General features: G+C 39.5%; 1 protein-coding gene across 1 annotated transcript in view; it reads left to right on the top strand.

Moving 5' to 3' along the window:
• Nucleotides 1-8,918: 8,918 nt before the first annotated feature.
• CALCR (calcitonin receptor) overlaps nt 8,919-22,061 on the top strand; it is a 155,114-nt gene continuing 141,971 nt past the window's right edge. The window contains exon 1 of the mRNA XM_019443328.2: nt 8,919-9,129. The gene's annotated coding sequence lies outside the window, so the exon portion shown is untranslated. The remainder of the gene's footprint in view (nt 9,130-22,061) is intronic.

Here is a 22,061-nt window from a genome sequence, read left to right as displayed (position 1 = left end):
AAAGTGAGAACTGGATAATGATTGGCAACAAAGGTAGTTAAGATACAACTTCGGAAGACCTTCAATATCTGACCAGGAAGTTTGGATTTTTTACGGAGTCATTTAAAGTTTTTAAGGAGCGAATTTTGTATGTCTACAGTCAATAGTAAACTTGTTTGAGTTTCATGAGCACTCACTTGGTGGGCAGGAGGAAGATGGTATTGAGAGAGGATCCCAGGCTAAATAATAAAAATGTATGGAAAAGAATCCAAATCCATTTACAAGGACACTGGCTCGGACCTCCCTGTTTACAGGATTGTTGAATTTTCTGGATAGAAAGATACATTATTATGTTCTGAAAGTGTCAATTTCTAAAAGGCTGAAATTATAGAAAGGAATTTTTAAATAGGAAATGATTGAACTGCCTTTATTCATTTATCATCTAAAGGTCAATGTCAAATCTACAACTTCTCATTTTGAGCAAATAAAGATGTGTCCAGAGGGGAAAAAAGACAGAAAATAAAACATGAACTAAATAAAAAGAAAAAAAGTCTGAATTCAACCTGGTTGGACAATCAGAAGCTGAGAATGAATGTGGAGTCAGGCAATTCCACCAATGAAGAATCAACATGTTTGTTGAATATGGGCTGTACGCCTTACATTTTGCTAAAGGCTTCACATGCTTTGTTTTGATTAATCCCTACAGCATACTCATAGCTAAGTGTTTTATTTATCACCATTTTTCAATTGAGAAAACTGAGGCTCAGAAACAGTAATTTGTCAAGTATACAGAGGAGTTAAAGAGTTTCAATCAGGACTGAAAACCAATCTTTGCTGTTCTATTATTTAGTGCAAACTGTTAACACCACTCTCAGGACCACTTCTGTGTACATCTTCACCACCACCACCATCACCATCATAACCCCTAGCAACACTGCCATCACCATCGTGACTACAACCATTACTTACTTCCATTTCATTCAACATTACTGCTACTGTAATGACTACAAACAGTATGCCCGCAACCACCCTCACCACCAATACCACCACTGATACTAAGCACCTTCACCAGCAATACTCTCTTCTTCTCTAAGGAAGGCTAGTTTCTTTAGACCAAGTATCCCTCCAGAAGAAATCATTTATATTCATAAAATTCATATTCATAAAATCTCCCAAGAATAAGTTTCTTTCCCAGATTTCTCCTACATGAGGAGCATGTCCTCATCAACAACACTCCCTTCCCAGGACAACTGTCCTTAGTATTTTTACTATAAATAGTTGTTACGATTTTTGATATCAAGAAGACAAGGCCATACAGTAATGTATTTATTACAGGTAAAAATATTTCTAAATTTTAAAAGAATAAAGTTTATAAGATGAAGGGCATATTTAAGGGAGATGATTCTAAAGCCATACTACTTAAAGAAGGATCTGTAAACCAGCATCATGGGCATGAGAGCCTGTTAGAAATGCAGAGTCTCAGGTTCTTGATCTGATAAATCAGAATCTGCATTTTAACAGGAGCCCCAGGTGATCTATAACACATTAAAATTTGAGAAGCCCTGCCTTAAATCCCTTAATCAAATCTGTCATAAGAGTGGGTGATTTTTGTCCATTTTTTGAAGAGCTCACTCGGAGTCTAAGAAACACAGAAACATTTATTTTTAAATAATAGTATACAGCTTTTTAAAAAGCTAAGACTCTAGCTGGCTGATCACTGAGTGATGGAAATGAAAACAAATATTCTTCTCAGAAAGGGGAGGGCAGGCTGCAATAAGGAGAAATTTTGAGTATATGTGAAAGCAGTATCAGAAAAGGGTTAAAAAAGTAAAATATGAACAGTTATTTGAAAGAAATAATAACATAGAGAAAACATTCTTTAAATAGAACAGAAATAAAGAGGACATGAGAAAATGCTGCCCCCCTTTGAAGTAAAAAAGGGAAAGCTGGTAAAACTGACGCTAAAGTGGCAGAGGCTGTTAATGAGGTTATAAAGACGAGTTTTTCACTCCCTCCCCCTCTGTATATAATAATCTGCAATCAAATTAGTACTCTGTAGTCAATTTTTAAGAACAACAACCTCAGTGACTAGGGTAGTTTAAGAATCACCCCAGGGATGAAATACCTGATCTCGCTGCTCCTTCATCTCTGTTAACCCTTGCTCCTAGTTACGCTCTTTCTCTTTATGCTGAAACACATCTTTAACTTCTTAGTTTCCACCTTCGAAACTTGCGTGCACCCTAGTTATCATCTTCTTCTGTGAATAACATATGTAATTAAAATCAGTGTTTGAAGTATGTATAGATTCCTGCCATAGGTCTATCCTTTAGAATCAGGATTTTAGGAAATTAGAGAGACCTACCTAATGTAAAGCGGTCCACCGAATTCTTCATCCTTTAGAAACCGGTGTCTCTGTTGTCTACCTCTGTCTTTTCTCACTACCCAGGATGGGTGCTGGTGTGGCAGCGGATTCCAAATTCTATAAAAACATTGTCATATGTTTAAGGCCTCAACTTTAGCAACTGGGTCAATTGTTTCTTTCCCTGTTTTTATTTTGCCTTTAAAATGTCTTTTCTCACTGTTTTATACTGATTCCATTTGATTTTCTACCTTTCAAATGCCATGGCCAACCAAATTATCATCACAATAACATTTTTGCTTAAACTATGAACTGGAAAGAATTTGTTATAAATGGTTAAACACCATATCCAAAGAAAAGTTGTGTGGACAATATAGTCTACGTTACATGATTTCATTCATATATATTTACCATGTAATTTGAAAATATCACCTCTTATTTTATGCTAAAAAAGGAAAATTCTATTTCTGGGGCACGTAAAGCTCTGTGTGTCTAACACTTAGTCTGTTAGTGCCAGAGTATTAGATTTCAGAGAGACGATAACTAGTAAAAACAAATCTCTTCCCAGGCAGAATTAATCCCCTCTCTTCTGAGCTCCCAGGGCACTGGAACATACTTCTGCTGTAGATCTTTGAATTATTATTAATTGTTTAAATGGTTTGACTCCCCTTTTAGACTATACTGTGCCTGGAAGGCAAAAATCCACTGCAATTCAGATGGCTAAGTGTTCAGTTTGTGGTTGGCCGAAACAGGAATTATTTGTTGAAAGATTTTTTGGCTGTCATTTAAAAATATGTGAATCTGTATAGAATCGCCTATTAAAACAATCTTATGCCTCACTGTTTTTAATCAATAAATACATATATCTGTCCTGAGTACAGAATCAAGGCCAGTCAAATATAATATTAGTATTTATATAATGAGTATATATATACTGCCTATATTAGAATCATTTTGTAGCATCAAATCATTTAACCCATTAAGCATCAGTCTCTGTGTCTGTACAATAGGGATCATAACTGTACCTACCTCACAGAATTACAAAGAGATAATGCATTAAAATGCTTAATACAATGCCTGCCATATAATAAGTGGTAGGTGTTCAATAAAGCAAAATCAATAAAGCTATTGATTTTTAATCAGAAAATGGAAATCTAAAAATAGTAGATATTAAAGACAAGTTTTTCTTTAGTTCTGAGGCAAGTTGTATATTTTCTTGTATTTTAGCACTCTGCCAACATATCCTGAGACAACGCAAGCCAAAAGGCTACTGCCATCTGAGGGTCCTCTCCTAATTTAACTTCGTATGGACCAGCCCCAAAAGTACTGAAAATTACCACTACCTGTTCCACTTAGTACAAGAAAAATACCTCCTATCTCCCAGATTCCTGATGACAGGCTAAATATGACTAAATTACAGAGCACACTTGATAAAGACACACACACACACACACACACATACACACACACACACAATCACAAAATGAGTAGATTCCAGATCCTAGGGGTGTTTACTTTCATTAAGGGGGGGGGGGCGGCAAAACAGCACTGTGTGAGAATTTTACAAGGGAACTCAGAATGACTGGCTCCTTCTCATTCACATCACAGCTCAAGGAAGGCCTTCCCTCAGCTTCCTAGGGCATCACTAACCCATGCCTGTCTTTCAGTCCCCTGTCCATAATCTTTATAGCATTGTCAGTATCTGAAATCAACAACTTATTTCTTATTTTGTATATTATCTATTCCCATCCTTCCACTAGAATGTGAACTTTTTAATTATTCATTATTTTATTTTATTAAGTGATTTAATGAATGGATACATGCATTGATATGCTTCTGCAGTTTTTCTCCCGTTCCTGAGTTTCCCTCTAGAACTCTCTTTAGAAGCTAGAAAATACCTGGATATTTCCTAACTTCATCGAAGATGGAAGTTCATTTCCACTGCTACTACTGAATGGTGTATGCCCCTGCCATCCCCTCCTATTCCAAGTTATCTATTCATAAAGTTAACAGTTAACCCAGGTGAAATTTATGTAAGTACACAATCTAGAAAGACATTTCCTAATTTAAGCAGAGTTTTGGGTTTTTTTTCTTGCCAGGAGACATATCCTGTAGGGAAACAAAACTCTTAACGCCCTTTGAAAGATGAAAAGGGAAGAGAGACATGCAAGTGCATCATCTTCTCTTTCTGGAAAAGACGTGGAAGATTGAAGCAGGAGACTACCCTCAAGAGAGCTTGATCATCCAGTGGAAGTTCATATGGTTTCAAAAGAAAAATATTTGTTTTTCACCAAGGTAAATTATTATTCTCTCTGTCAGGATGAAATCTGTAAATCTGTGAAGGGTAATACATAAAAGATAATCACCAACTGTTGTCTATTTGGAAAGAAGCTACAAGAGGAAAAGACAAATGTCCTCAAATAGATTATGGGCTCCTTGAGAATACGGGCTGCAATTTATATTTTTGGGTCCGCCATGAATGACTACCCCAAGGTGTTGTGACATATGATAATATTAAACATGCACTAAATTCCCTCCACATATGTATGAGGGATTGGGCTGTATTTCAATGCAAGGAAAAATTCCTGAGTAGGGAGTTACCCAAAGCTGGAAATTGGGTTCCTGAGAGAGGCCAGAAATTTTTCTCTAAATTTATTTTCAAAAGAGGAGAAACCCGAATTCAGTTATCCTGACAAATGATCTTTTCCCCAAAATATAACAAATCACATGCATTTTTTCTATGCATGACTTTTCTCAGTCCCTCCAAAATGTGACCTTCCCATACATTACCATATTTAACAAGAACAGGCTGTAGTTGAGTTAGCTTTTAATCTTCCTTCTACTCACTGCAATTAAAAAGTTTCATGATTTTATAGAAAAGTTACACCATTCGAGAACCATAAGTGTTATGAAAGTGATACGGTCTGAACCCTGGTTTTGCAGATGAGTAAATCTTGTTTTGGAAAGTCAGAATTGAGAGAGGTCACGCAACCTTTCTACAGTTAGTGGAGGACTTCACTTCCTCAGCAACGAGAATGGAGGGTTTGAGGACTGAAGTGCAGTTTGCATCTAAAGGCTGTTCTTTAGTATCCAAACATGGAATATAATATCTACAACAGGATCCTCCATAAATTAATATCTGCCTAAAGCGGGGTTGGGGGGATTTTTTAAAAAAGGAGCAGAAGGGGCAAAGTCTCATTAAGACAGAATTTTAAAGTCGTAAGTGACCAGCGAAAATACCTGAAGTGTGTTACCACATTTTAAGATGCTTATTCCCTGAATGTCCCTTTGATGAACTAATTTCATTTAAAGACTTATTTGCAAATATAAGGTATTCTATTGGAAGAGTGGCTTATTATAATCAAGTACCTTAAGATACTTTTGATTGTGAGTCACAGAAATATACTCTACTTTGCATATCTGTACACATACACGTACTTAGTAGAAAACTAAGTTTCAAGAAACTGTGCTCACACTTGTCACAGGAGATAAATATAATTTTCTATTCTTTTCCACTTCATTTTTAAAATATAGCCTGTGCCAACTACACTGATTTCAGAACTAATAGTTCTCATAGCATTTCCAAAAATGCTGCCAATTACTCTTATCAGACTATCCCCGGGTTAATACTTAACCCTCCGAGGGTTTCTACAGTGTTTCTACATAGGAAATATTTTGATAGTGGTCAGACAGCAGCAGAGTTAAATTTCTGTAAATCACCAGTGCTTCTAACAGGTGCAAACCCCTTTGGTGTTCAATAAACGTCTGTTGCTGACAAAGTTAATTTCATCTTCTTGGAAGACCAGAGGGTCACATCTTTGATCCCACTTCTACCATTCACCTTCCCTGAAATCCTCTGCCCACAAAAAACTCCTTTTTCTCTATCTAATATTATCTCTAATAAAATTAGTATTTTGCTCATTCTAGGTCTTGGATGCTTATCCAACACTCAGCTTAAGGTTTTATAACATATGTATGCCATTTTTCTCACTGATTTTCAGACTTCCATCTCTAAGTTATGGTTGAGGGCTGTGTCCCACACATCTTCAGTAGCTTTACCAAACCAAGCCAGACTTATTCTCAGAATACTGGTTGTCAATCAGTGATTTAGGATGCCCTAGGATTAGCCTCCAACAGAAAAGTCTCTGTGCTTGCTTTGTCACACAATGCAGAGGACAGCAACACCCTCCACTCCAGAAAAATCTCCCTGATTTAATGTTATTTCCATGGTTTGGGTACAATGAGGAAATTCTCGGTGGTTGGTCCCCACCAATTGACGATAGGAGATACACAAACAACTTTAATAATTTTCTGCTTGTTTGCACTAAAAAAAAGGTAATTAATGTTCTGAAAGAGAATTCTTAAGGGAGGACATGGTCAGGTGTCGGCTGGTTAGTAGCAGCTGGGATACAGAAATCTATTATTGAACCCAGGACAGATGTCAAAGCACAGAATGAATATTCTTATCTAAATCCTGAATTCATAGGGTTTCTTGTATAGGTTTTAATTTTTGTCATTGCATGTGTGTGTGTGTGTGTGTGTGTGTGTGTGTGTGCGTGCGTTTCTCTGCAAGATACTTCTCCCATTGCCTGGGTTCCTTTCCTAGTCACATTTTTTACTGCTAACATCATTCCCGCTTAGATAACTGGAATGAAGGGATTGTAGAATATTCCCCTGCAGTGGGGCTGTGCTGTAGGGTTTGAATACATGGTGAGTCACACAGCCCTCTGGGTCACCAGACTGGAGGTGGCAAGGAAGAAGTGGGGGGGGGGGGGCGGCTATGAAGGGAAAAGAGAGCCCGGAAAAACAAAACCCCTGGAAAGTTTAGTGGGATAGCTGATCTGCCCCGGACTCCGTCTTCTATTGGGTCCCCTGAAAGCCCCCAAACCCAAGATATAGGGGTCCCTGAAGTCTCCCTGAGATGGAAAGTGCAAGCTCAAAATAGGATAGAGACACACACATCTTTTGCCTATAGTGACTAACCTCTCCAGCATAGGGATCGGAGAACGGATGGGTGTAGGTTGCAGTCCCATTCACAGAGCACCTCTGCCTCCTGAATGTTTAGGAGAAACTCGAACTACCCGGGAAAGTGTGCTGTATTGCCGTCTGGCTTTCTTCCCGTCCTCTTATGTTGTTGTTAACCATCATTTCTTTGCCGAGCACCTGGTAACCTGGACGGTGTACTGCCACCTTGCAGTCCCGGGACTCGCGAGATGCCGCTTTCTTAGCCCAACACCCCTTCAACAGAGTTAGGAAAAAAGTGTCCGCTGCTGCCTTGCTCTACCCAGAGGTGGGCTAAAGGATGTTAAGGGCTGTGTGTCCTTGGAACCAACTTGCCCGCCTCCCAGGGCGCACCAGCCAGCCAGGTTTGCGCTGTGCCTGGAATCGGATTGTCCCGGGCTCCTCCTCGCATCCAGGGCTTTAGGAGGGAAGAGAGAGGAGTCGCAGTCCCCAACACCAAGTCTGGCACTCCGAACCCCGTCTTCCAACGCCGTCCTCACTGCGTTCACTCACCCTAGGTTACTGTGCCCACCATCAGTCCCCTACGAGGAGGGCGCTGTTCCCCCAAATCCAGCCTGCGCCCCCAGCTCCGGACAGCTACCCAACTCCGAACGCTCTCCCAGGGTTTGCCGGACCCCGGTGGCTCCTCTTGTCACGTCCTGTCTCCCGGCTCCTTTTCTTGCCTCCTCTCAGCACCCCAGCTCCTCGCCAACCGTTTTCCCACCGATCCTCATCCCACTTTCACTACCTCGCCCACTACCGACCCTCTCTCCACGGGCTCCCAGGTGGTGCTGTCCCCCGAGTACTGCTTTAAGGAGCCAGGGCGGCATGGTCTCTAGGTGTAGGTCCTTTTAGAAACTCCTCACCTCCCTCCGGAATTTGCATCTCCGGGGAAGGGACAGGGCTCCCAGAAAGCTGCCTCCGGGGACAAGCTACGAATCTCCCACCCAGACTGTCGCCCCCCTCCCCATTCCTCCCTACCCAAGGTCTAACTCGAGTTCCCCTCCTGCTCCCCGTGTTCACGCCGCGTTTTAGTCTCCGGGACTCGTGGGGTGAGCCCCAGCCCGGACTGGAGCAAGGCAGCTGCCGCGGGCGTAGCCCCACTTGCGGGCCGGGGCGAGAGGGGCTGGCACCGAGGCGCTCGGAGCTCTCCTGCTCGCCCCTCCCTCTCCAGGGACTGGAGGGGGCTGGCGGGGGCGGGAGGGCTTGCGGGCGGGGTTGGGGGGGGGCTGGCGCTCATCAATTCCGCTGCCACCTCCTTTGCAGCCTGGGGGGAGGCGGGCGGGGGTGGGGCGGGAGCGCGGGCGAGGATAAGACTCTTAAGTCGGGAGAAGTTTGCGCACAGCTCACAGCTGGGCGAGGGAAGGAAGGCGCCCGGAAGGTGAGCCTCCTGGACTTTGGGGAGATGGAAACAACGCATGGGGAAAAAGCAGTTACCTTTTAGCCCATAATACAAGCTGGGTCTAGGTTTAAACCATCAGTTAAGGCAGAAGTAAAGTGTCAGGGAATCGGGAGGGAGGGCAGGAGGAGGGCTGAGGACTAACGCAGTTTGCTCTCTCGTCAAACTAGGAAAGCCAGCCCCCCAGACAACTGGGTGGGCTGCGCCGCGCGGCTCGCGGACCTTCCGGGGTTGGAGAGGTGCGCACCCCGTGCACCTCACCCTGAGGCTGACATCTCCTGCTCAGGAGATGGGCGCTGTAGCTTGAGTTCCTGAGTCTCTGGAGCCACCACCTGCGAATGCCCTTCGCTTCTACTGAGCTGTGCCCAGCAGCCCTGTGAGACTATTCCAGGTAAGGAGGGTCTGGGAATGAATGGGACTTAAAGCTTTGGGATGTTCCCGGGGATGGTTAGCAGTGGAAGGGCACAAGGTATCTTGTTTTTTGATTGCAAAACTGCAGTTTGATTGTGGTGCTTTGAGGTTCAAATGTAGGGTCAGCTTTAGTCTCGGTCGTCTCACTTTACCCTTGATTAGAGAAAAGAGGGTTGTCCTGGGAAGGTGCTACAACTTAGGATTTCATATTGCAGGCTCCTCTGAATTTTTTGTGACTTTCACTATGTTACTAGTATCAATTTTCTCTCAAAAGTTTTATTTTCCAACTTACTGGGTATGAAAATTACGGGGCTGAGAGTTGTGGATTTTTTCCAAAAGGTGTTTATTAACTAACAAACAGATAATATCGGCATCTATGTGATGTGTCATCGTTCTGGATATTGGAAATGAGCACAGTGGTGAATGGCGTTGCTTGTTAAGTCATGTTTTACAGAGAATTATTTTCCAACAATCATTTATGCATAGCAGCCATTCTTCACACCTATTAGGAAAAATATGTTGTGTGCGTAGTTTCCAAAAGGGTACTCTTTTTTCATGATGCTCTTTCCAAGCCTGGGTGAAAGACATCAAGAAAAACTCTAACAGATGAATTCTTCTTCCCCAAGCAGTCATTTTCCTTGAGGTACAAGGAAATCCAATCAAAGTCAAACTCCAACAATCCAGTTCGATTTTTAACCCATTATTCAGGCTTTACCTTGCAAATATGCCTAAGAAAAGTTCTACCTGAAAGCTTTACCTAATATTATATGGTGTATGCGAGACTAGGAGGCAGGGTTCCATTTGCCGATCTTCGGGAGACCCCGACAATTTCGTGGCTCTAGTTAGCCTAAACCAAGACATCTGTTCAAGGCTATTTGTTGAAATTATTGGGTGATGAAAAGTGAAATGCTCAAAAGAAATCAAAGTGTGACCATGTAGTTACTGAAAATAATCTTTAAATAGCAGAGTGTCTAAGTTTGTGTTTTAAATGGTAAGAGAAAGCAAATATTTTATACATTTGGGCCACTTTGGCTTACCAGTAAAAATAGAGTTGGAATGCTTTTAGTGTTGTGGGATTTGTAAAGCATAATTTGTAATAGCATGTTGCTAGCCTACTATGTGTTCAGTTAAAGAACTCAGCTTATAAAAGTAGAAAGTGCTGGTTCTCTACACTGACATTATGAAAGGAACTAAGGTGATTAGATTTGCAAACATCTTTAGTTTAAGTCAGTATTCTCAGTGGGCACTCATTTCTACTCAATATTTTAACATAGCTGAAAACATCCATCAGCCAGGATTTGTTTTGGTTCAATGCCTCTAATCTACAGTTAATTTTGGGAACTATAGCCATAAGAATAATATTCAGTCATATTGTAAAATGCTCTAAGATTATTTATTGACCACACCAATACACTGAGTAAACATGAAATCCTTATTATAACTTATTCACAAGAACACATAAATAATCTTAGAGTTGTATTGTTTCATGATGCTTGGAGTTGAAGAAAATTACCTGATATAAATACGGCTTTGGTTTCCCATTTTTTTATGTATTTGAATTCCAGATAATGAATGATGATGGATGTATAAAGGTAACATTTGTTTCAATCAGTTAAAAAAAATGGAGCTAAATCTTAGTATTAGTGGTATTGTGGCAACTGTGTTCTTGGTGAACTTCTCAGACTCTTTAAATGTTGACGTGAATGAAGATATTATCTACTGTTGTGTTTTACTGCAGTAAAAATGAAATGGAAATAGGAGATGTGATATTTTCAATGATAACCTAAACCAGTGTTCTCAACTCAGGCTGCAAATTAGAATCAATGGGAGAGCTTTCAAAAAAATAAGGTTATCTAGACCCTTCCCCAAACCAATTAAATCAGAATATCTGAGGAAGGGTCCACTTTTTTTTTATGTGATTTAATGTGAAGCCCTGACTGGGAACCACTGTTTGAGATGGTTCCTGTCAAATTTGGTAGAGCCCGTTAATTTTGGAGGTTCTTGGTGAAAATAAATGCCGTATGTTCTACTGTCGGTTGAATCTTTTTTTCTTTAAAAACTATATCTAATTTGATTTCCCAATTAGAAGAAAAAGAGGTTGTTTTCCCTGATGGTAGATGTTTAAACCATAATAGCTTCCGGGAAAAACATGTTTTTTTCTCCAGAAAACAAGCTATTGAGTTTGAAGCTTACCTGACCATCCAGAAAATGCTTTCGTAAATTAGCTGTAGCTTGGAAAGATATTGGAAATAATGCTTTAAGAAACATAGAATTTGTTTTCATTTTTTTAAAGACCTGAATGATGTGTCATGTGCAAATATGTACCCTTTGAAAGGAGAGAAGGAGGAAAATAGTACCATTGTCTTTGGCACACCAACTAACATATCCCAGGTGCCAACTATGTTCTAGCATTTTCACATAAATTACTTTATTTAAGGCTCACAAGAGCTTTGTGAGGTACCAGCTATTATTTGGATTTTGCATATGAGGAAATTAAGGACCCATTAGGTTAATGAACTTGCTCAAAGCCACAAACCATGTAAATTTAACACAAACCAAGGTCTTCTTATTCTCAGTTCAAAATGTAATAAAAGATATATTTACAAACATTTCTTAAAAATTAAAGGCAGCAGTTTTTTTAAAAAGCAATATTGGTTAAGAGCACAGATTCTAGAATGGCTATGCTTGTGTTTTATGCCTGGCTCCATCATTTTCTAAGAAGCTGTAGGATTCCAGGCAAGTAATCTAACCTCCCCATGCCTTAATTTCCTTTGTAAAAGATTTCTCTAATGACAATTAAACAAATTAATATTTGTAAGTCACGGTGGGTAGGTGCCTGGTGCACAGTAGGTTCTATGTAAGTGTTATACTTTTTTAAATGTCATTCATTAAAAAATATTTTTGATTGTTTGTTATATGCCAAGCATTGCATTAAACCTGAAGATACATAAACAAATACGTCATATCCCTATCCTCAAGGATTTTGTGTCCAATAAAGAATGACCAATACATAAGTAATCATTTCATTCTGGTATGAGAGTTTCTTCCCGTTTAATTATAATCAAAAGCATTATTTTATGTGACAACTTTGTGCTTTTCAATGTTAATATGATCTTCCAGAGCTCCATATAATAAGGTTAAAATCAATTGATAATAGGTTATGTTGTCACAATTGTTTTCAATTCTATCAAAACACAGGAGCCAGTATTAACGTATGTTCTTTACTTTATGAGTTTAGAAAACTGGTCATATGGAAATGTTTGGGGTCTCTAGAATTTTATGTTAGACGTGAATAAGTTAGAGACAAAGAATTGGTAGAAAATGTCATCAGAATATATTCCTCAATACTTCTAAATGCTATTTTTTTGGATTGGTATTCTGAAAAGAGTGTTATCTGATTGGAATGTAGTTTGTTTTGTTTTAAGAATAATAATTTTAGGGGAGGAAGAGTTGATCAAAGAGTAGAGTTAAAGGTCTCTAACACCAGGCTGGCTTGGCAAGAATATGTATATGTCATCAGAACTGGCTACGCTTCTTCCACTATGCCTGTGGCTCTATGCCACTGCCCTGTGTCACTTTACACGATACCTCCAGGGTACCTGTGAATACCTCACCGGTCTAAGATTCTGCCCTCATTCAAATGAAAAGTCCCCCTTTATTAAAAATAGTATATAAATTGGTATTCTTTGTAAAAGAAGAACACAGTACTCTAAACCTAAGGAGATATTTCTCAAAGAAATAAAGTACCTAGCTCGGTGAAATATTTTGTTTCTGTAATCAATATTTAACCATTCTATCTCATTGAAATGTCTGTTGCAAATGTATGTCTTCTTCTCTCTTATCAAGTCTCAAGGCTAACCCCAGTTTTTCCTATGGATGTTGCATTTTTCTTCCTTCTACTTTCACTGTTGCCCCTTTATTTTGAGCATTTATTATTTTTAACAAAATAATTAAATATTCTCCTAATATTCAGTTATATTCAGCCTCCTTGATGCATTCAGTGTTATATAATAGGGTCAGACTTATTTTCTAAGCTCCCATTTTGTCACCTTCTGTTCAGAATTATTCGGCAATTGCTGAGGGACCATAAGACTTAGAACCCTCTCTTCAGCCAGGCATTTAAGATGTTTCATGATATAATCCCATTTTATCTTTCCTATTCAAGTCAAGTTGGAAACCACAACAATTCCCTAATTCCAGTTCTGAAGCCATAATGACGCTGCAAAAATTGACTCCAGGTTTGGAGTCCATCCTTCACTTTCAACCCTTGTGCCCTCGCCTCTCAATCTCAGTGTATATTCTGTTGCCTCAAAATCGAGGTTTGTAGTGGGGGGGGGGGGGGGGGGGGGAGGCTTTACATCAGTGGTTCAGTGGTGAAGCTGCATTGCTTTGCATTTTGTTTCTTTCCACAGCCCTGGTCTTCATCCCTGCCTTTTACTTGTCTTACATAGTTCAGAATCCGGCATTTCAAATCTTACCTTCCTCCATCCTGCAAAATGTCTTAGTCATTCTCCTGTAACGCATTCAACAAATTTCCATCCTTAAAGCTTTGCTCATATTTTTAAACTCAGTACATATTTACTAAATGCCTATTATGTCCTAGTTGGAGGATTTTGTGACAGGTTACAGCTCCGGGCTTCCTGGGAACTGCAGGACACAGATAGATCAACAGATAGTTACACTATCGTGTGGTAAGTACTCCAATAAAGAAATGCTATGAATGTTGTGGAAGCAGGGAGGAACAGAACCGAGCGGAGCATCAGAAAAGCTTTCTGAGGGAGGTGACCCTAAAGGGGGACATCATCCGGCATTGATATGACAAGACAGAAGAAGCCGAATAAGGAGGGGAAGAGACCGAGTGTGCTACAGGCAGGACACGAGACTCTAAAAAGCCCTGGAGGTTTAAAACAACATGGTGATTTCAGGAAGCCATGGGTATTTGGGTTGGTGCTGGGGAGGTCAGCAGAGCAGGGATCATTAAGTGGCTTGTGTGCCTGTCTCATTAAAGGATTTGCATTTTATCATGAAGACAATGGGGTTTCTCGAAGGAGTTAAAGTAGGGGACTGAAATAATCAGATCTGTGGTTCTGGTAGATCACATCAGCCAGAAGATAGGAGAGATATTAGGTCGAAGGAGCAATGGATATAAATTAACTGGAAACCTGGAGCCTTATTGCAGTAACAGAGGGGAGAAATAGTTAGGGTCACCTTGTGGGAGATAGAAAAGAAGAGAAAACAGTCAGGAGATTATTGTAGGGATAGCTTTGGTGGAAATGGGCAAATGGTAGAAATTGGAAGTGAGATGAATGAGGGAGAGAGCTGATAGTATGATCAATTCTAGGTGTCTTTCACAGATAATAGGAGAGATGGATGTCTTTCATGTGGTCTGGACAAGGAATATTTTAGGGACAGAAGATAAAGAATTTAATTTGGAACGTGATGCATTTGACTTACCCATGTGATGATGTCCAGTAGAAGTAGATACAGAAATTTGTGACTTGAGAAAGACTTCTGTATTAGAGATATGGATTAGGAAGATGTAAGTGTATCTATTTCAGCTGATAGTATAAGAAGGGACGATTTCTCCTTTGGAGAAGTAAAAACTGAAAAGAGAGAAGAAGGAAAAAAAAAGAGAAAATTTTGAAGAAAAGAAAAACATCTAAGACAGAATCCTGAGAATGAGGTTTTGTTTTTTTTTTTTTTGTTTGTTTGTTTTTAGGGGACAAGAGTTTGCAAAAAAAAAGATAGAGATAAAAGGCTAGATGAAAGGAAGAAACACAAGAGAAAGTGATTTTGTGGAAGCTGGGGAGAAAAAAAGTGGACACCACAAGTAAATCAAGTGGGTAAGAAGTGAGAGATCACAGTTGGATTTAATTAAGAGCAATTTCAATAGTGGGTTGAGGAATAAAGGAGAAGCAAGGAAATTGAGACACTGAGGGTCCACAATAATTTCAATTAGTTTGACGTGAACACCTTGCTTTATTTCCCTTCTTTGAAATTTTACAGTCCCCTAGAGTTTAACTTAAATGCTGCTTCCTTCTTTTAGCCTTACCTGGATGGCCAACCCTCTCCCCCCACCCCCCACCACCAAGGCAAGATGTAATATTACACCTTGATATCTCTTTCCTTAGAGCTTCTAGGAAGTACCATGCATGCCCCTATGTATGTGTGTGTGTATAAAGTATTCTTCCCTTTTGTCTCTCATTCATTGAAATAAACTCTTTATTATAACAGTGTATTGGGTGGGGGTAAAGATGGGTTTCATTAACCCCTACCCTCTGGGACTACAATCTAGAAAACCCAATTATTTCGGTATCCAATATTTCTCAGAATGGAGACTCAGAAGTTTCATGGGTGACTCTTTCAGGGAAAAATACCACTTTTGAGGCACAGGTTATACCACTTTATACTTGTCTTCTGGCACTTTATCTCCCTTTTCTGTTGTAGAGATCTGTTAATTTTTCTTATTTTCTTACTCGATTAAAAAGGACAGAGTCATCCGTTTATCCTGTATTCCACAGCACACAGAGGAGACTTTCTCTTCTCTTAGTGAAATGAGTTAAACTAACCTAAATGTTGCCATAGATATGGTGCTTTTTTTCCCTGAAATTATTTTTGTCACATTAAGCCTTAAATTTTTCCTCTTTTAAGGTATCAACCTGCTGATACCCCAGAGATTTCAGTCCCTTCTCTCTGGTATGCTGCAAATCAGTAATCCATCCCACATTTCTTACACCAGTACTGTTATTTCCAGCTTGAATCTGTGTTGACTTGAAGAGCCAACTCTATTTTCTTTAGTGAGCATTTAATACATAGCTTACATATTCAGGGGGGCCTGGGTGGCTCAGTTGGTTAAGGGCCCGACTCTCGGTTTTGGTTCAGGTCATGATCTCATGCCCTGCATCATGCTGTCTACTGTCAGTGCAGAACCTGCTTCAGATCCTCCGTCTCCCTCTCTCTCTGCCCCTTCCCTGCTCTCTCTCTCTCTCTCTCTCTCTCTCTCTCTCTCTCAGAAATAAATAAAAAACATTTTTAAAAAAATAGCTTACTTATTCAGAACATAGCATTCATTCTAAGCATGCAGAATTGTTTTCCACTGGCCCCCTTACACTTTCTTAATCACAAAGCATATACCTCTACATCTCCCGTGCCTCTTGCACCAGGCTGAAGCTACTTAGGTGATATTTATACCTCTGTAGGCAGGGGCGAAAAATGGGACTTCCCTTCTCATATTCCCAGTGTGGATCAAAGCCCTGGAAACAATTAATCTTAAATTATTTGAATAACTGATTGTCCCCAAGTTAGTATCTCTAGGAATTTAGGAATATAACTAAAGTAACAACAAAAACAGCCTACTACAACTCGTTGAACCCTGACTGTGTGCTGCATACAGCAATGCTCAGTCATTATCATGACAATCATATGGGATATTATTAAGCCCATTTCACGAAGACAGACTCAGAAAGCTTACGTGACTCACCAAGGTTCATGCATCTCCAAAGCATCAGGGCTAGAACTCAAACCTAAGATCACCTAATGCCAAAAAACTATGCTGCCCTACTGCAGTCAAATGACATTTTGAGGGTGATTTGGACATCTTTTTTTTTTAAATTATAATTTGTCTATATTAATTGTCTTGAATGATCAGAACCTTCAATAACAGAAATAGGAGCCCTTGTCAACATGGACTTTTAAGTCAGTATCTCTGGAGGCTTTATGCTCAGCTTTCCAGCCCAGTGGGGCTGCCGGGTCTGTGGCTATCATCCTGACAACCAAGACCCAGCCTTTTGGAATACCCCGCAATAGTCCAGGCTCGTGCTCTGTGAAAAAGGAAACATTCTAGATAGCTACACACATAAGCAGGAACCCCCTGCACTGCGATGAAAATGTGAAATGTGATATAGTTCTAGGATTTTAGGCTTTCTTGTCTGACCCAAACCTATTTCTATGAAGTAGCTGTTAATTTATTACAAACAGAGATGAATTTGGTGTCAGCCAAATATGATAGCTATATTTATCCTCTTCTGGAGCCCAAAAGGAATGGCACTTATCCCAGAACTATCCTAAGGAAAAAAAAATCTCCTTGATAATAAAAATTTTTAAAAGGAAGTTCTGCTATTTGAGGAAGTTGCCTCTTGAGCGGGGGGCTCATAAAGTCAACCAGGGCAATAAGGGCAAAGGGAAAGGCAAATGGCACCATTGCCAAGTTTGAATTTCAGATGGACATGACTCATACATGAATTAACCCAAACTTCAGCATAATTATTTGTTTCCAACCTTAAGTCCGACAGAATTCTTGCAGGCACGAAGGGTGTATTGTGGAAAACGTCCATGTTTACAGACATTGAGATGGGATCTCTTTAGCCCAAGATTCAAAGAAATTCATGACACAAAGAACACAATAATGCAAATTGCTTTAGCACCTCCTTCCCTGGGCCTACTACAGGGCTAAAAGGTCAGGACAATATTAGAACACTTTTTCATTCCTAACGTCATATAGACTGCAAAGATGGCATTAAGGCAAAAAATCCCAGCAAAGTGGTGAGCGATCATTGTTGCTCGAGGGCCAATTCAAGGAAAAGCAAGAATTTACTGGGGTGCTTTTCTTCCCATTCAGAATGAAAATAATTTTATTGCATCCAGTGAGGAAAACGTATATTCTTGCAAATTAGATACGTTATTTTAGTAAATAGAAGTTCAGTGAGAAACTTGGCATTTCTTAGCTACTAAAATATTAAGACTCTGGGCAAATTTGAGGAGTAGCAACTTGGAATCAGCAAATATCAAAACTGCAAGTTAGAGCCTCATCGAACTGCATTTTAATTTGTTAAAGAGGCATTCCTAGTATTTGAGGTAATGTCATACATTTTCTTGGTAACTAATATTGTATCCTTATTATTAATAAGAGGTCCAATGCTTTCATTAAAGAGGAGACCTCTTTCATTAAAGAGGAATATGCAATGGCATATTTCCCCATCAGTAGGTGACAGTGCTGCCTTGAGAACTCCAGTCTTCAGACTCTAAGTCCAGTGCTCTTTTTGAAGAGTCTGCAGAATTGCAGGGAGTTGTGAACATTTGCAAAAAAAAAAAAAAAAATTGCATGAATGTCCTTATATTAGATAACCACGAGGCCAGTTGAACACATAAGTAACAGTGGCCCTGAACTACACTGCATAAGACGCTGTCTCTCATGTCCCTTTTCTTCTCTTAGCTCCCCAAGCACCTCCACTCATAGTATTCCCATTTATTGCAGAAGCCCGCTTTCCTAACAAAAATCCCCATTGCTTAAATCTTTCCACAATCTCCCTCTCAGCTCCTTTTTTGCTTGCCAAAATAGATTGCTTTCCTCTTACCCTCTTCCTATAAACACTGCTCCCTGCAGGTAATATTGTAGTGGAATAAACCTTTATTCCCTTCAGGAAAAAAAAAAAAAAAGTCTATTATCAACGATTTAGGAGCTAATTCTTAAACCTGGCATTTCCTGTTTGTTCTCCATCAGATCAGTTTGGATCTTTATTCCCAAACTTGAAACTTTACGCCACACATCAGCTTTTTGAAAACTGTGAGAAGTGGGCTTCGTTGCGTATCCACCGCCTGTAAGGTAGCCCCCACACCGTCAGCTCTTGTCGGGGCCACCCCAACAGCCTCCTATGTGGCCTGCTCACTAGCCCCTGGGCCTCTCCTGACACATTCTCTGCTCAGCACCCAAAATGAGCTCCTCAAATGTAACCCAGATTCGGTTTCTCCTCTGTCCATAACAGCTTCCGGGGACACCTGAACCCATGCTCACACTCATCACCTTGGCCTCCAGTTCCTGTGTGTGACTTGGCAGCCACAGCCTATGAGCCCAGCCTCATCTACTGGGACCACTCACTCCACCATGCTGATCTTGATCCATTCACTGGAAGGCACTACACCCTTTCCCCCTCATGCCCTCGCACGTGCCCTTCCCTCTGTCCGGGATGTTCTTTTCACCCATTGGCACATGGCTGGCTGCTTCTCTTACTTCAGGCCTTAGCATAACAATGCTCACTCCCTGAAGAGTCCCGCCATAGTCCCTGCACTTTCTAAAGTATGGGTTGTCCTACTAATCTCTTATCTCAGCTCTTTGCTTATTTCCTTCATAATAGTCAATACAGTTTGTAAGCATTTTATTTTTGTGTCTGTTTCTTTTAGTTTTCTATCACCTGCATTAGAATATAAATTCCACAAGGTCTGTCTTGTTGACACTTTTAATTCCCAGCGCGCTAAATAAATATCTATGTAACAAATTGAAGGAATACATCCGTTTAATCTTGTCCCATCCACAGCATTTCTCAATTTATGTGACTATAAGGCCCTTTTATGGTACACCGCCTCTTGATATCTGGCCGAAAATCTTTGGAAAATCTGCCTTTTTGAAAGAAAGTGGAGATAATGGCAGGAATTTTAAGTACTAACACAAGTGTGACTTGGGGGCAGGTGTGCCTTTTTGATAAGATTCAAATCTCCTCTTAGATGTAACTTTTCATAGTAGGATTGACCACCTGGTGTCATATTCATGAGTTTAAAGGGGGCTAACACCTGCTAAGGTAAAACCATACCCACTCTTGTAAAAGCTAATTTTAATCTATATCACCCTTGGAGGATACAGGGCTTTTAAGAATCGAATCACTTTTATAAGTTATCATAACTATATCTATAGTTCTTAGCCTCTTTTGAATCTGCAGTTTTAACCAACTACATTTTTCACCTGTCTGCCTTATTGCCCGTATATCAAAATAAGTATTTCTAAGTAAGAACTTTTCACAAATTATGTGGCTCAAATGAGGTTTTTTTGAATAAGTATTTCAAGTTACAGTATGCAAAACTAGCTAGAGTAAGAACACTCCATCAATATAAACAACTTGTACATGGGAAACTCTTAGAAATTAAGTTTTGGTGTTGGAATTGACCAGACCATACTCTAAACAGAGCCCAATGTGAAATTTTGATCAGTCTCAGAATCCCAGCAGTGTAATTTCCTGTTTTTAAGAAAAGTATGTTTTAACAACTTTCAAGGATACTTAGATAAAAAATAGATTTATTGAAATATTTTAATAATGGTGATAATGGTAGTAATAATAATAGTAACACTTACATAGAACTTACTTTGAGCCAGTGATAATAATAGATATTAATATATTTAATCTTCACAGCAACCCTCTCAGGTAGGTACTATAATTATTCTCTTTACACAATGAAGAAACTAAAGCACAGAGAGGTAAGTAACCTATGGGAGAAGATGCAGCTTAATCCACGACAGATTTGGAAAGGAAACCAAGGAGGTCTGGCTCCTGAGAGTAAGTAAATGCTAAAAGGGAAATGTATTTATTGTAAATTTACGTTAAAAGCTTCACAGCCAAAATTTGTTATTATGACGTAAAATGTCTTTAAATTTTGCATTTTTGCATGTCTTTCAGCAGCAGATCCACAGATTTCTTTTTCTTGGAAAATTAAAAGAATTAAATAGTGGTTTTCCTAATTTGTTCTAAATATTAATCTCTATAGCTGTCATGAGATGTACCCATGCTAATAGTATTCCACTCTGCCCTGTGGTTTACAAGAAGAGGAAATTGTACTTTGCCAAGTTGACACCTCATTCATGAAAAGCAGAGTCAAATTCAAAAAGTTAATCTGTTTTTATTCTTTTAAAGGTGCAATTTCTGCTGCAAAAATGCAAAACACAACTCTTAACAAAACATGGTTTTAAGTAGAATTTCAAAACTATATTTTGATTACTTCCATGGAAATTAGTCAGAAACCCATGATATATATGGTCTTAATGATGTGGGGGGAAAAAGTGGTCTAAAAATGGCAAGTACAAATACATTGAATTTTAATTAGTCTAAAAATGGTCAAGTTTCCTATTCACTCACTTGGAGATGATAAACTTTCCAAGATCTATTTTGGAGCATGCCAAGTCTTTTCCATGTGCTCTAAGCGGTCTCATTTCCCTACGCGGTGACTATGTCAGCACTCTGAGTACTTGTGCAGCGGGGGAGATCTGATCAGATACCCGAGGGAAAATCTGTGTGTGCTTCCGTGTTCAGGATGCTCAGCTGCTCACAAGGGATTTCTATTTACCACCTCTGATCCCTTTTAATTTATTTACCATATCTGAGGTTATTTTATTTTCTAAATTATAGTTCTCTTATTTACTGCTGTGAAATTTTTCATGCAGTGTATTGTGTAATGCGTTTTACTCTAAAGCTTCCCCCCCTCTACTGTTACAGCTCATTTTAAGAATAATGAAAGAAAGCATTGGAAAACATGTGTGTCAGGGATATTTCACAGAATATTGATCTAGAACCTAACTGCTTTGCATTAGATTATCCAATTTCCCTGTGAATCAAGTCGTTTTTCCAGCAGTAAGTTATCATTTCAGAGGCCAGGAAATGAATGCATCACAAAGTGAGAAGCTTTTATCCTCCAAAGTTGTAGAAAAGTGTAATCAAATTCATGGAGAAAAAGAATAAAAGAAAAAAATGTGTATATAGCACAAGGAGATACTTTTATTCGTTTTACTTCAATCTAATGGGAAAAGAAAATCTACTCTTAGCATTTCTTGTGTCAATTTGATGTGATGCTATATTCTTTTTTTAAAATTTTTATTTATGCATTTCCTTTAAAGAAAGCTCTACGCCCAACATGGGGCTTAAAATTCATGACCCCGAGATCAAGAGTTGCATGCTCTACTGACTGAGCCAGCCAGGCACCCCTGTGACTCTATATTCTAAGCACTCAAGAAAAAAAAACCAAACACTTCAGGATCTTCTTTGCCCTCTATAATCTCAAAATATTACAGAATAATACTTATATTGTCCTCAGTAATGCAAAATACCCTCTTAGGACGGGGCGGGGGGGGGGGGGGCGGGGAAGCCCTTGGACTTT

The sequence above is a fragment of the Panthera pardus genome, unplaced genomic scaffold (genome assembly GCF_024362965.1).
Source record: "Panthera pardus isolate Hobbes unplaced genomic scaffold, ASM2436296v1 HiC_scaffold_8, whole genome shotgun sequence".
Classification (NCBI taxonomy): Eukaryota; Metazoa; Chordata; class Mammalia; order Carnivora; family Felidae; genus Panthera; species Panthera pardus.
The sequence above is the reverse complement of the archived record's forward strand: the minus strand, read 5'-3'. Positions and strand labels throughout refer to the sequence as shown.